The sequence below is a fragment of the Haematobia irritans genome, chromosome 4, assembly GCF_050003625.1.
Source record: "Haematobia irritans isolate KBUSLIRL chromosome 4, ASM5000362v1, whole genome shotgun sequence".
In the NCBI taxonomy this organism is placed as follows: Eukaryota; Metazoa; Arthropoda; class Insecta; order Diptera; family Muscidae; genus Haematobia; species Haematobia irritans.
This window is the reverse complement of record NC_134400.1, coordinates 89,681,304-89,694,353: the sequence shown is the minus strand read 5'-3', so window position 1 is coordinate 89,694,353 and position 13,050 is coordinate 89,681,304. Positions and strand designations below refer to the sequence as shown.

The window sequence follows — 13,050 nt, the reverse complement described above, 5'->3', positions numbered from 1 at the left end:
AATTGTTTGGTCTCGATGTGCTCTTAAAATTTGAATATTATAATAAAATTATTTCACTCTGAAGCTATTGCATTTAATGAAGTCATGCTGTAGGGTTAACTATTTATATGAACCTAGCTTATTTAACTCAATTTTCACAAAGATCAGAATCATTAACCCATAACGTGAATTGAACGTCTTCTACTTATACAAATCTGTTCATTTATTTTGGCATTTATCTATAGGAGTCAACAATAGTTCAGTACTGTGAAGCCTCTGTATTCGTGCATATCTTCCAACATTTTCATCTGAGAGTAAATCCCAAAGTGCTTTTGTTATTTGTGAGCCTTGTTCAAAATCTATAGACTTTAATATGTCTGGAGCACATCATATACTTTGCGGAAACTTTTAAAGTAAGTTCATGGTAAAGACATTGAGTTTCCGATGTCTTTAGTACTGCAAAATTCGAAGCTTTTGTTCAATTGACATTCAATCTGACTTAACTATACCAATAGCGTTTAAAGTAAATACCTCATTAGAATAAAACAAGTGAATTCAGTTTGTGTACAAGACATGTCCCACATTCCTCCTCAAACAATCGTTCGCCGGGTTGGCAGAACTACTGTGAAGGATTCATGTATCACCAACAGGTGGCTTGTAATCTGCGAACATGGAAATACCGCCGAAATTTGCTTTGAACTCGAATCTATAATGTAGTCTCTTTAAATCCATAAATCTTGCTATAAGGGTTCTGTCGAAGTTCTCTTCAAATTTGATTTACGGACAAAGAAAACATTGCATGAAGCGTCGAACCTCCTACATCACAGCTTTACCCTTTGGGACAGTAAGAAAACTCAGGAAAAATATACATCCAGATCCTCTCGAAATGGAGTTTAATTTATGTGTTATCGAATAGTATATATTTTTTATTTGTCGAATTTTTTCAACACCTTCCCCGCTATCAATAAATTTCTAAATGTATTTCTCGACTAAATACCTTATAAAAATATGATTTAAGTAAGCTCTTTGTTTCAGATTTAAGATCCATACAGATGCCAATAGGTCGGTTTCATTAAAGTGGGACGCACACCACCTTGCAAATCATTATTCTCGCGTTGCTCGATTTCGCCAATGTGAAAAACATTCAGATTTTGGTCAATTTCTGAAAACTTAATGCTCTGATTTCATAATCCAGCAATTGAGCTGAAGCTGCATTGTTCGCAGAGTTATTATCATTATTGTTACCATAATGACATAGTTCAAATTTCAATGATATGTTTGTTTAAGGATCTGAAATAATTCTCTCTATTGGACTCGCCTTTGAATAATGGAAACCTGTTTTTTTGTAAATATATCCATTTCTTGTCCCCATTAGTGGCACGGGACCTCCTATTGAGCTGAAATGTGAAACGACATTCTCGACGTTGTCGTCGTCTTCGCTACATTTCAAAGTTTTTGAATATATGTAGTGCACACAGAAAACAAATTTGTTGTGCCAACCAATTTTTTTGCCAACCGAGTTATTTGGTCCCATCTACTACTTCACAAAATTTGTTAGAACAACCAATTGTTGTCTGGCACAACTGTACAGAAAATTGTTTGGATGACTAAATTTTGGGCACAATAACAGGCTAATTGGAAATCACAACCAATATGGTTTCATTCGTTTGTTAAAGCAATTATCTGTTTTTTCGGAAAACCAATTATTATAAAATTAAAGAAAACGTCCGTTGAATGATTTCATATTTTATTTAATTGTATTACAAATTATATTATATTGATAATTTACCTAATGAAAAAATTTGAATGTCGCCCGAATTCGGCATTTGTGGTTCTGGTGCACGGTTCTCAAAATATCTTCTTCTTCAGTCATCGTTCGATACTCACAATCACGAGATCGATTTTCAACGGGACTCACGCATAACCAGGCGAAATGTTCTCTATGCTGATTGATTTTAGTTCGATGATGAGGCACAAAATCTATATATACACCTTTCATCATCCCGGAAGTCGTCATATTTTGATTGATATATTTGATGAAATTGTAACAAAATTAGGGAAAAGGTTAAAATGTGAGTGATATTAATGTCGCTTTATGTTTAACATACTTACCACTTAAGAATGCAGCTACCGGTTCAAAAGAATGGTTAGATATAAGACGCGGCATTCCGTGTTTGGTAGATTACATTTTAAAATTGAACTAACGTCATCAAATATTTAAATTGTAGAGTTTCATACATTTACCGAAATAAATAACTTATTTGTTGTCATATATATGTACTCCATAGCAACAAATTCCCTTTATAACTATAAAATTTGTTAACACAACCAATTTATTAGCTAGGCGGACTTTCAGTTGGGTTTGGTGACACATTGGCAAAACAAATCAGTTATCACAACAGGGTGGAATAAAATGAAATGGTTAGTTACTTCAATGTATAAATAACGACCAATATTTGGTCGTGTGTACCAACTTTTGGTCACACTGCCGTTATATTGATTTTATAAACAATTAAACAAGAGAAATAACTAATAATTATTGCACACAATTAAAAATTGTGGGTCACCACTATCAAACTGTTGTCGTAATCGAATTCCAACCAATCATTTCTCTGGGTGTGTGTAGTAAAACTTGTAAAGTATACATTATTCACAATATGTGGACGAAGAGCGTAGTGATCAAGTAGATTTTATTTGAAAATATCAGTTAAATACTGGTGAAGGCCCTGAAGTTGTTCCCTAGACTTTATTATGCGAACACGTTCGTCTGCAAATGTTTGTTTAAGGATCTGAAATAATTCTCTCTATTGGACTCGCCTTTGAATAATGGAAACCTGTTTTTTTTTAAATATATCCATTTCTTGTCCCCATTAGTGGCACGGGACCTCCTATTGAGCTGAAAAGTGAAACGACATTCTCGACGTTGTCGTCGTCTTCGCTACACACAAAAAATTTTTTTTTGATTTCAATCACGAAAATCGCGGATTCAATCATTTTTTTAATTGAAATGTCTTCAATCACGAAAATGATAGTATCAATCACCCATTTTGATTGAAAGCCAACACGATTTTCAATTAAAAATTTAATTGACTTTTGTCACGGAATCAATTAATTGTGTGATTGAATCAATTAAAAACGTGATTGATTTTTTACATAAAATTCAATCACAGTTTTAATTGAATCAATTAAAATTTTAATTAATTTCGCGACAAAAATCAATCAACTATTTGATTCATTCAATTAAATAATTAATTGAAATTGGCTATAAATTTCGATCAAAAAAATTATATATTGCGACCCCAAAATCGTATTTAGTTTTATTTGAAATAAAAGAAAATATGTGTTTCTTATAAAACATATTTAATATATTATTATTTTTTGAATTATGAAATAGACAAATAAATTTTGTTCTTGTCATTTGTGTTTTGTTCTAACATAACTTACAAATACAATTATTATAAATAACAAGTATAGGGTGAAAAAAAACTATATAAATCATTCACTTCCTTATCATAATAACCATGTCAGCATGTTCCTTCTAATATGTAGATGCGCTTAGATTTCCAATAAATCAGCAGTCTGTAAGCTAAATAAGTTTTTCTGAAAAAAAAAAACAGAATAATTCGAATTTAATTTTGTTCAATTAAAAGTTAATTTTGTTAAACATTACCTGCATAGAATATCAAGTTCAATTCTTAGTTCCAGGTTGCAGATTTATAATCTTCTTTTGCAGTTGTAGTCTTTTAGCATAAAAAGATGTATTAAGGAGCTCGGTAATTTAATTTTAGTAACAATTCCTTTCCAAATCCACACATTGAAATCGTCTATTAAAATTTGAACCAATCAAAGACAAAAATAATGGGAAAGCAATGTAATATTTGATATTATATTGATGATACTTTGCAAATTCTGGAAATAGAAAAAATTATAAATGAAAAATACATATTTTTATTATTTTCGGATATTTTTCATATTTTTAAATCTAAAAGAAAGAACTTTTTACCATTACATAATTCAGCTCATTAGTTTATATACCAGATATACTGCTCTCTACTTGGGTTCAAACTGCAAAAGGCAGGTAAAATAAAAATGCAATTTAATGCCAACGCCACTTCGCAACTTCAAGGCGAATCTTCCAACAAACCCATACCGCTCTTGGTTTTAAGAAAACTAGGAGTAAAAAAATTTATAATTTTAAAAGATCAATACGGTACCCACTTTTTTATTGCAAGCATATTCTTATATATTTGATAAAATGATGGAGTTGATGGGATTGATTGGTCAATTTCACGAAATAATATTGGTCACTAAAAGAAATGAATAAAAAATATATTATTTTAGTCCGTTTAATGTAAACAGGCTTCAATGGAAAACGGTATTCACATTTCACAATTTCTTACCTTTAATAAACGTAGATTGTTTTCCAATTTTACAATACCACAAAACACAAACACTGGTAATTTCAAATGCGTTCTCTACTATATTTTTTTCAAACCTTTACCACGTGGCCGTTTGTTGTTGCACACTTTATTTATTTCAACCCTTTGCTATGATTTGTTGTTGCGTTCAAAATATTTATGCACACATTTTGAATGCAGCAGACAGAATGTCGCCAATCATGGTTTTCAATTTACGCGAAAAACAAAAACCCAACCGTTCGTTACGAGTTACTTCCACAGACTGATCTCTCCATCATACATTGTTGAATAAATACCTATTCTCTTGTTCTCTTTTCGCTCTTTCCACTTCTCAAAATTATTCAGTTTCAATCACAAAGGTGATTGGATCAATCACATGTGTAATTGGAAACGGAAAAAATTTCAATCACGTTTGTAATTGAAAATTATTTCCGAATTGATTAACAAATTGATTGAATCAATTAATATTTTAATTGGAAACGTAACAAATATCAATCATTTTTTTAATTGGTTTTTATTCGGATTTGATTAAATAATTAATTGAATCAATTAACATATTAATTGAATCCGTTTCCAAATTCAATTAAGTGTTTAATTGAAAAAAATTTGGTGATAATTTTTTGTGTGTACATTTCAAAGTTTTTGAATATATGTAGTGTGCAGTAAAACTTGTAAAGTATACATTATTCACAATATGTGGACGATGAGCGTAGTGATCAAGTAGATTTTATTTGAAAATATCAGTTAAATACTGGTGAAGGCCCTGAAGTTGTTCCCTAGACTTTATTATGCGAACACGTTCGTCTGCAAATGAGGGATTTTTTTAATTTGGCTATAATTTGTTTTATTTCATTTGTTCTTTGGATAAAACACTAAATATTGTAAACGCATATAAAATTCTGTACACCCACACCTTTTTTGTGGATGTAAAGACAAATTAAAAAATTACTCATTTGCAAACGAAGAAGTGCCATCTACGGTGTGCAGGCAAACCACAGCGTTGTGAATTGGCATAAGACGTCTATACGTGACGTCTATACTTACTCCGGCTACCTTCAAGCAATTGATGGAGCGAGCGACGGAGCGGTTGATTCGTATATACCTCGACGATATCATAGTTACGGGTAAAACATTTGACGAGCACCTTAAGAACTTAAAGGATGTAATCCAGCAACTATCAGCCGCTGGTCTACGACTTAACGCTAAGAAGTGCTCCCTTTTTATGTTCAGCTCCTGTTTTTGCATATCCTATTACTGGCGAAAAAAGTAGTTAATATAATCCTTGACGGGTGTATTTGATTTTTTACAGATTCCTCGTAAGTTTTAGTTGCCATTATCATATCCCGTAAAATAAATTATATTCAACTGTGGTACTATTGACGTGAATTATTTAGAAAGTGAAAGAGTTGGAATATTGCGTATTTTATGATGTTGTTGGTTGCTTTGATTCTAGAGGCAGTGTGTATGAATTTGGAATGTTCCTTGTTGGTATCGTTTGTTGTGATAGCTGGTTTGTTACAATAGCAGTAGAGATAAATTGAGCGTTTTGAATATAGGTCAACTGCTTATCTAATTAGGTCATGTGCTTTGTAAACAAAAAAACAAAAGGTTGATTATCCCCAAAATTTTATTGGGGTATGCATGATTGATTTATTGTTTGACATGGGTTGCATAGGTTGGTTGGTGTTCGGATGGTGGTAAGATGATAAGGTTTATCAAAGTTGGTTGCATTTCGATGGTTTTGTAAACTCGTTTTTTTATTATCCCCAAAATTTTATTGGAGGGACACTAGTTTTATAACTTTCTCCAAAGATATCGGTGTTGCTAATCTTTTATTCTAAAAAATTCTTAAAATTATTACATATACGTTTGGGTTCTGATGTGTTTAGGTGTTGTTGTTGGGTAAAGAAAAGTGAATGTGGAAACAATAAAAAATGATTGTTGGAAAAGCGTGTGTGTGTGTATGGTATTTTGCTGGAAAATTGTGCATTATCGTTTGGTCTAGCGTTTGACCGTTTGCTTACGATTGCAGTGATATTGAGAGTAAGTGATGAGGCTAATTGATAAGGATGGTTAATATATGATTGAGACATTGTTTTGTTTGCGAAACAAGCATTTTTGGTTCTGGATTGTATCGTTCAGTGGTCCTATAGAAAAATAAACGGAATAAAATGATTAATTTATGATGTGTCAGGGTTTGGGTACTCGTATAACACGGATGTTGCTTAAATTTTTGTGCTAAGAATTTGTGTTTAACCACATGTAAAATTTCTGTCGATAACCCATGTTGGAATTGCGTTGGTATCTTTAGAAACGTGAAATATTTTATGGCGGGTCAAGTTGTTGTCATTTAAAATCTTTAGATTATTACATTGTTTAGATTTAGAGTTCCTATGTAATTTTCTATATTTGAAAGTGTTACTCGCAGATAATCAAATAAGTAAAGTGGGGGAATCTTTTTTTCTTTTTCGTAAAGAAACAAATTTATCGTTGTTATAAGTTGTTCTTTAGAAGTTTGAAAATGAAGTATAAATACTGGCTGCAGTTTAAAAATTGGATTATATTAGATTTTCATCAATCGTCACAGAAACACCGTTTACTTATTTCCCAAAATGAAAAAGTCAAGTCACATTTTTGACCTAAGTCAGAATTCACAAGAATTCTGGAATCTCTGGCTGGATGACTCTGGTGATGAAGGCAATGTCGACAACCAGGAGGAGCCAAGAACAAGAGCTGCTCGGGGCGGCCACACACAAAAAATTATCACCAAAATTTTTTCAATTAAACATTTAACTGAATTTGGAAACGGATTCAATTAATATGTTAATTGATTCAATTAATTATTTAATCAAATCCGAATAAAAACCAATTAAAAAATGATTGATATTTGTTACGTTTCCAATTAAAATATTAATTGATTCAATCAATTTGTTAATCAATTCGGAAATAATTTTCAATTACAAACGTGATTGAAATTTTTTCCGTTTCCAATTACACATGTGATTGATCCAATCACCTTTGTGATTGAAACTGAATAATTTTGAGCAATGGAAAGAGCGAAAAGAGAACAAGAGAATGGGTATTTATAAAAAAATGTATGATGGAGAGATCAGTCTGTGGAAGTAACTCGTAACGAACGGTTGGGTTTTTGTTTTTCGCGTAAATTGAAAAACATGATTGGCGACATTCTGTCTGCTGCATTCAAAATGTGTGCACACATATTTTGAACGCAACAACAAATCATAGCAAAGGGGTGAAATAAATAAAGTGTGCAACAACAAATGGCCACGTGGTAAACGTTTGAAAAAATATATGACAGAACGCATTAGAAATTACCTGTGTTTGTGTTTTGTGGTATTGTAAAAATGGAAAACAATCTACGTTTATTGAAGGTAAGACATTGTGAAATGTGAATACCGTTTTCTATTGAAGCCTGTTTACATTAAACAAAGTAAAATATTTTTTATTCATTTATTTTAGTGAGCAATTTTATTTCGTGAAATTGGTCAATCAATCAACTGCATCCTTTTATGAAATATATAAGACTATAATAACTATAATGCAAGAGGTTGGCGACAAAGTTGATTCTTTAAAGCGGAGCTATGTCAAGGAAACAGCCCGAGGTGTTGTAAAAGAAAACTGCAAAGTCCAGTTGGAAGCACTATGGCAGGAGTTTCATAATAACCATGCCAAATTGGAGCTATTAGGGATCAACAATGACCCTTTTTTTAAAAATCAATACTTTTGAACGGTGAAAATTGCAGTGGGGGAGATCGCTGCAGCTTTGAAGTCGGATCAGGAAGAATTACATTTGCAGGATGCTGGAACTTCAATATATAAAATACAAGAAATCTATCCGCCAGAAAGACAGGTATCGACTAGGAGAAGAATTCCAAGATTTCCAAAGAGAAAAATTGGCGGAAAAGAAGAAAGACCGCATACGGAAGTTGATTTATAGAGTCAAATCCGTAATGGAAAAACTGGAAACAGTAGACAGCAAAGTGGTGCTGGGAGAAGCATATAAGTCCTTAGAAGGACAGATGAAGGAGTTAGATAAGCTCTTCTGGGATTTGAGCTTTAATCATGATGGGGACTGCGAGTCTATCAGCAGAGAAATTCAAGCAGTAGAGGAGCTTTATGACATAAATAAAACGGCCCTACTACTAAAATTGGACGGGCTGAATGAACAAAGAACATCGTTCCACGATTTATATAAACAATTGATACATGATAATGGCAACAAGCTCACATAAAAGGAGAAGCTTCGAAAGTAATAAACATTTTGAACATTAATGTGAAGAATTGTATAAAAAAGATTATAAGAAATTGTCCGCTGTGTATCCGATACAAACAACAGAATAAACAGCAGCTGATGGGCATTTTATCTGAATATCGTGTCAAAGTGACATTCCCGTTTTACCATTGTGGAGTAGGTTATGCCGGCCCTGTGTCAATGAAGTTCTCTAATGGTAGAGGACAATAGTCTTTTAAAGGGTACATTACATGACGACAAAGGCCATTAATTTGGAAGTGGTTAGCGGTCTCACTACAGATGCTTTTAATGCCGCACTCAAGCGGTTTTTTGCAAGAAGAGGGAGAAATGGCCATATTTATTCAGACAATGGCACCAACTTTGTTGGAGCTGCCGGCGCTATAGAAAGAGAGTTTGCTCAGGTAATAAATCAAAATGCCAATTTAGCAGCAATTTTGGAACATCAGCTGGTTTAGGGGCATTTTATTCCGCTGGTAAGTCCTCACTTCGACGCAGCGATCGGCTGTCTAGACCGATGGAAATTGGTACAGAAGATGAGGAAGCATTTTTGGAACAATTGGACCAACAAATATTTGACCAATTTACAACAAAGGTACAAATGGAAAACAGTAAGTCAAAATCTGCAGGAAGGTCAAGTGGTCATTTTGAAGAACGAGGAAACTCATCCGGCGAGGTGGCCTCTAGGGCGAATTACGAATGTACATCCTGGAAAGGACGGCTTAGTGCGAGCTGTCACAGTAAAAACCGCTTCTAATTTAATGAAGAGGCCAATAAATAACATATGCCCTATGGAGAATGTGTCCACGGAACAAGAACCACCGAATATTACACGGGTAAATTGTACGACGTTTGGCAGCAGATCAAAAATAAAAATGTCTCATATCTGGGCGTTACTTTTGATATTTATTGGAGGTGAATCAAGTTCCCCACCGATTGGAACAGCGCTGAAGAGCGTGAAGAACTCGGCCATAATATACCTTGATCATATTGGTTCCGTAGATGTAGTTTCGTCAAAATGGAATTTGATCATATATGTCGATATGGAAGCTTTTTTTGATGTAAAAGGTTCTAAAAGATATGCGGCGGACGTGTACGAAACTGCAGTCGTTCGAAGCTCAGTGCAGTCATATCCTGGATACCATCGAACGTCAGTTACTAAATATGGAGAGAACAAATCAATTCCTTTTTTCCTCGCAATGATAAAAGAACCAAACGAGCCCCATTGGAGTCCATCCCAGCTTCGTTGCCTGCGGTAAAACTTTTCCATGCTTCACCATTCCTTCCTCTTTTAGGTTGGCTACTGCCTTATTGAACTGGCCTGTCCAGTATTCCTCTTCTCGCTCATTTTCTTTATTTTCACTCACATTCATTGAGTTCAATTTTTTCTCCAATTTCAACCCCGTCGCCGCTTCTCTTTTCATTGCTTCCAATTTTGCTGCAGCTCCCGCATAAATGGCTTCATATTTTCGAATAAAATTCTCCACAAAATATGCATCCGTCGCAGCTCCTGCTCTTTCCAGTTTTTTATGATTGAGCTGAATGTCTTTCCAACATTCGTCCAACTCCTGTCTCTTCACATCTGCAGATGACGAAGATCGTTCGTCCCCGAGCTGCACCATGGCGTTCGCCAAAGCCTCTTGTGTTTTGTACATTTCTAGTAAAGCTTCCATTGCTTCCTCGATCACTTTTTTTTACTTTTTTCTTTTTTATCCTTATCTCAATGTTTCGCCCTTGAAACACATCGTTTTCACTGTCTTTAGCCGTGAAAAACGCTTTATTGTTATTTTTTTTATTTTTTTTCCCGTTGAACCCCAACGAATCTTTTGTTTCTTCTTACTTCAAGGTCCTATACCAATTGTTGCTGTATAGACTAATGCAGTTTTTTTGTTTTATTTTTGGTTCAAATTTTCGAAGGACCAATGTACGTTGTTAGTAAAACACCGTTTAGTTCGAGTGGTTGTAAGACACTCCCAGTTTATTGAGAAATTACTCTTAGCTACGACTTAGTCTATATATATATATATATATATATATATATATATATATATATATATATATATATATATATATATATATATATATATATATATATATATATATATATATATATATATATATATATATATATATATATATATGTGTGTGTGTTCTTATCATATCTAATAGATTATTAATACATAAAACCAATACTATGAAACCCTTAAATGATAATAAGAAATAGATAATCTTATCCTTACATATGGCGCCCACATGTTGGGAAAGACGCACCCTGCTATCACCTAGACACTTGTGTAAACATGTGGTACACACATGTCGCTAAAATGATCAAACCCAAAACATTACTTATCATCTGGACTGCATATCTTTTGATGACGAGATTTCATTGTTTGATCTTATTACACATTATGCGTGTTTTGATTTATTTTTTTATAACACCAAAAATTCACAACGTATTAACTGTGCGTTTCTTTTTCCGTTTGTTTAAAAAATGTTGTATTCACAACGTAAAACTTCGTGCGTTTGAATTACTAAGTCCGGGTTTAGAATTCAATTGGGAACTTACATTTCAAATGGGTATTCTATATGTTTCTTGAAGGAATGAAATATATATCCCATTATATATAAACATTTCTTCTCAAAATAACAAAAAAACTAAAACAAAAGATGGAATTAAAGGACACATTCAACTTTACATTCCCTGATTTTCATAGATATTTTTTTGTGTGCAATTAGACATCATTGTTTACATCTTCCCCCATGCCTAAAGGGAAGCAAACGGAAGCGACAAATCGCATGTAATTCCACACCCTACATCTCTTGATAAGGATGATACACATATGTATATGAATTTCCAACCATGCCCTTATGAGCAAACAAAGATATTTTCATATGCAACCTTGTCCATCATTAGCATTGCATTTCATCAGAATCTTGTCAACATTCAGGCACTCATGCTCACATGTATTCAAACTCAACACATATATAGTACTTGGGCGGCCACTCTGTCTCTTATTTTAGAATGCCAAACAAATCAATAGGTTTTCCCAACAGTGAAACACTTATCTCTTCCCCCCTACCCCTTCTTCTGTGCTACATAGACAAACACAAAATCTGGGTTTCAGCGATTGTTCAATCCTAGGCGATCAGCAAATTCCACACAGCCAACCAAGAAATGAAACCGAATAACACAAATTTTCCCAACAGTCAAACAATTATCTCGCAATCTAGCCCATCATTAGCATTGCATTTCATCAGAATCTTGTCAACATTCAGACACTGATGCTCACATGTATTCAAACTCAACACATATAGAGTACTTGAGCGGCCACTCTATCTCTCATTTTAGAATGCCAAACAAATCAAAAGGTTTTTCCAAACAGTGAAACACTTATCTCTACCCCCATAGTCACCAGTCACCATATCTTGACTTCAACACTCAACCATCAACGCATATCACACAGCCAGCCAATGCACTCAACACAAAGACACTGTTGCATACCCAACACAATGCATTTCCCAAGTTCAAGAACCATATCAGACCGGGAAAATTTTTGAATGACCTTGTGACCTATCATAGAAAGCCCATAAAAAGTGCCCATTAAAAAAGGCCATTAAAGTGGACCGCCTCATATATATCTCCCTACTTCTATAAAATCCGTTTACGTTAAATCGTCAGTTAAACAGGTTATTAGAAAGCAGATAGATGGACAGACAGATAAACCGATGCAGTTAAACTGCTTGTTAGAATAGCGATAAGTGGATAGACCGATAGATATATGCAGTTAAACTAGATGTAAAAAGCAGATAAATGGAGAGACATGTATGTGTCTTTCTAGCTTATATAAATATCAATAAGCCTTTGCAAAGTTTATACAGTCGATTAGTTAATTTAGTTCCCATTTACATTTAGTTCCGTCTTCAAAATCAAAATGGAAGTATGGCCGATAAACACTTTATTTGAGCGACTTAGATCATCAGGTGAAATGATTCCAGCCACTGAAGAATCGAAAAATGTTGGTGATATGTCTAAAGAGGAGGATTCTTTTGTGGAGTGGGAACAAGAAGTAGAAAACCTGTTGCATTTATTAGCGTTGGAAAAAAGTCTAACAATGTACAGGATCAATGCAACCGTCATTTTGAAAACATTCGGAAGGAGTATAATGAAGTGCTAGACAATTTAGTTAATAGAGACTTTAGTTCCGCTGATTATCGAATTTAGCAAATGATCACGTGAAATCTATTCCTTTAAGGTTAGTCAAGCATTTTTGTTCTTGTTGAATGTCGAATATTAATATGATGAAAGAAGATGATGTGCTGGAAACAAGTTGTACTACACTGTTAGAAAAATATGTTTTTCATATGTTCCGATATAAACAAAAT

The 13,050-nt window shown here is 33.6% G+C and overlaps 2 long non-coding RNA genes across 5 annotated transcripts; one reads left to right on the top strand and one right to left on the bottom strand.

The window, feature by feature from the left end:
* Positions 1 to 1,704: 1,704 nt before the first annotated feature.
* LOC142234733 (uncharacterized) lies at positions 1,705 to 4,802 on the bottom strand. 4 transcript variants are annotated; one of them, XR_012721701.1, is made up of 3 exons: positions 3,650 to 4,802; positions 2,092 to 3,579; positions 1,705 to 1,971 (listed from the first exon to the last, which is right to left on the bottom strand). It is a non-coding gene; the product is annotated as an uncharacterized LOC142234733 (long non-coding RNA). The 4 variants fall into 4 exon arrangements; XR_012721700.1 differs by having other exon boundaries at positions 2,092 to 3,888; positions 3,983 to 4,802; XR_012721702.1 differs by having other exon boundaries at positions 2,092 to 4,286; positions 4,380 to 4,802.
* A 2,115-nt stretch (positions 4,803 to 6,917) lies between these two features.
* On the top strand, positions 6,918 to 8,263 carry LOC142234734 (uncharacterized). Its single transcript, XR_012721703.1, has 2 exons — positions 6,918 to 7,789; positions 7,878 to 8,263. It is a non-coding gene; the product is annotated as an uncharacterized LOC142234734 (long non-coding RNA).
* The last annotated feature ends 4,787 nt before the right edge of the window (positions 8,264 to 13,050 follow it).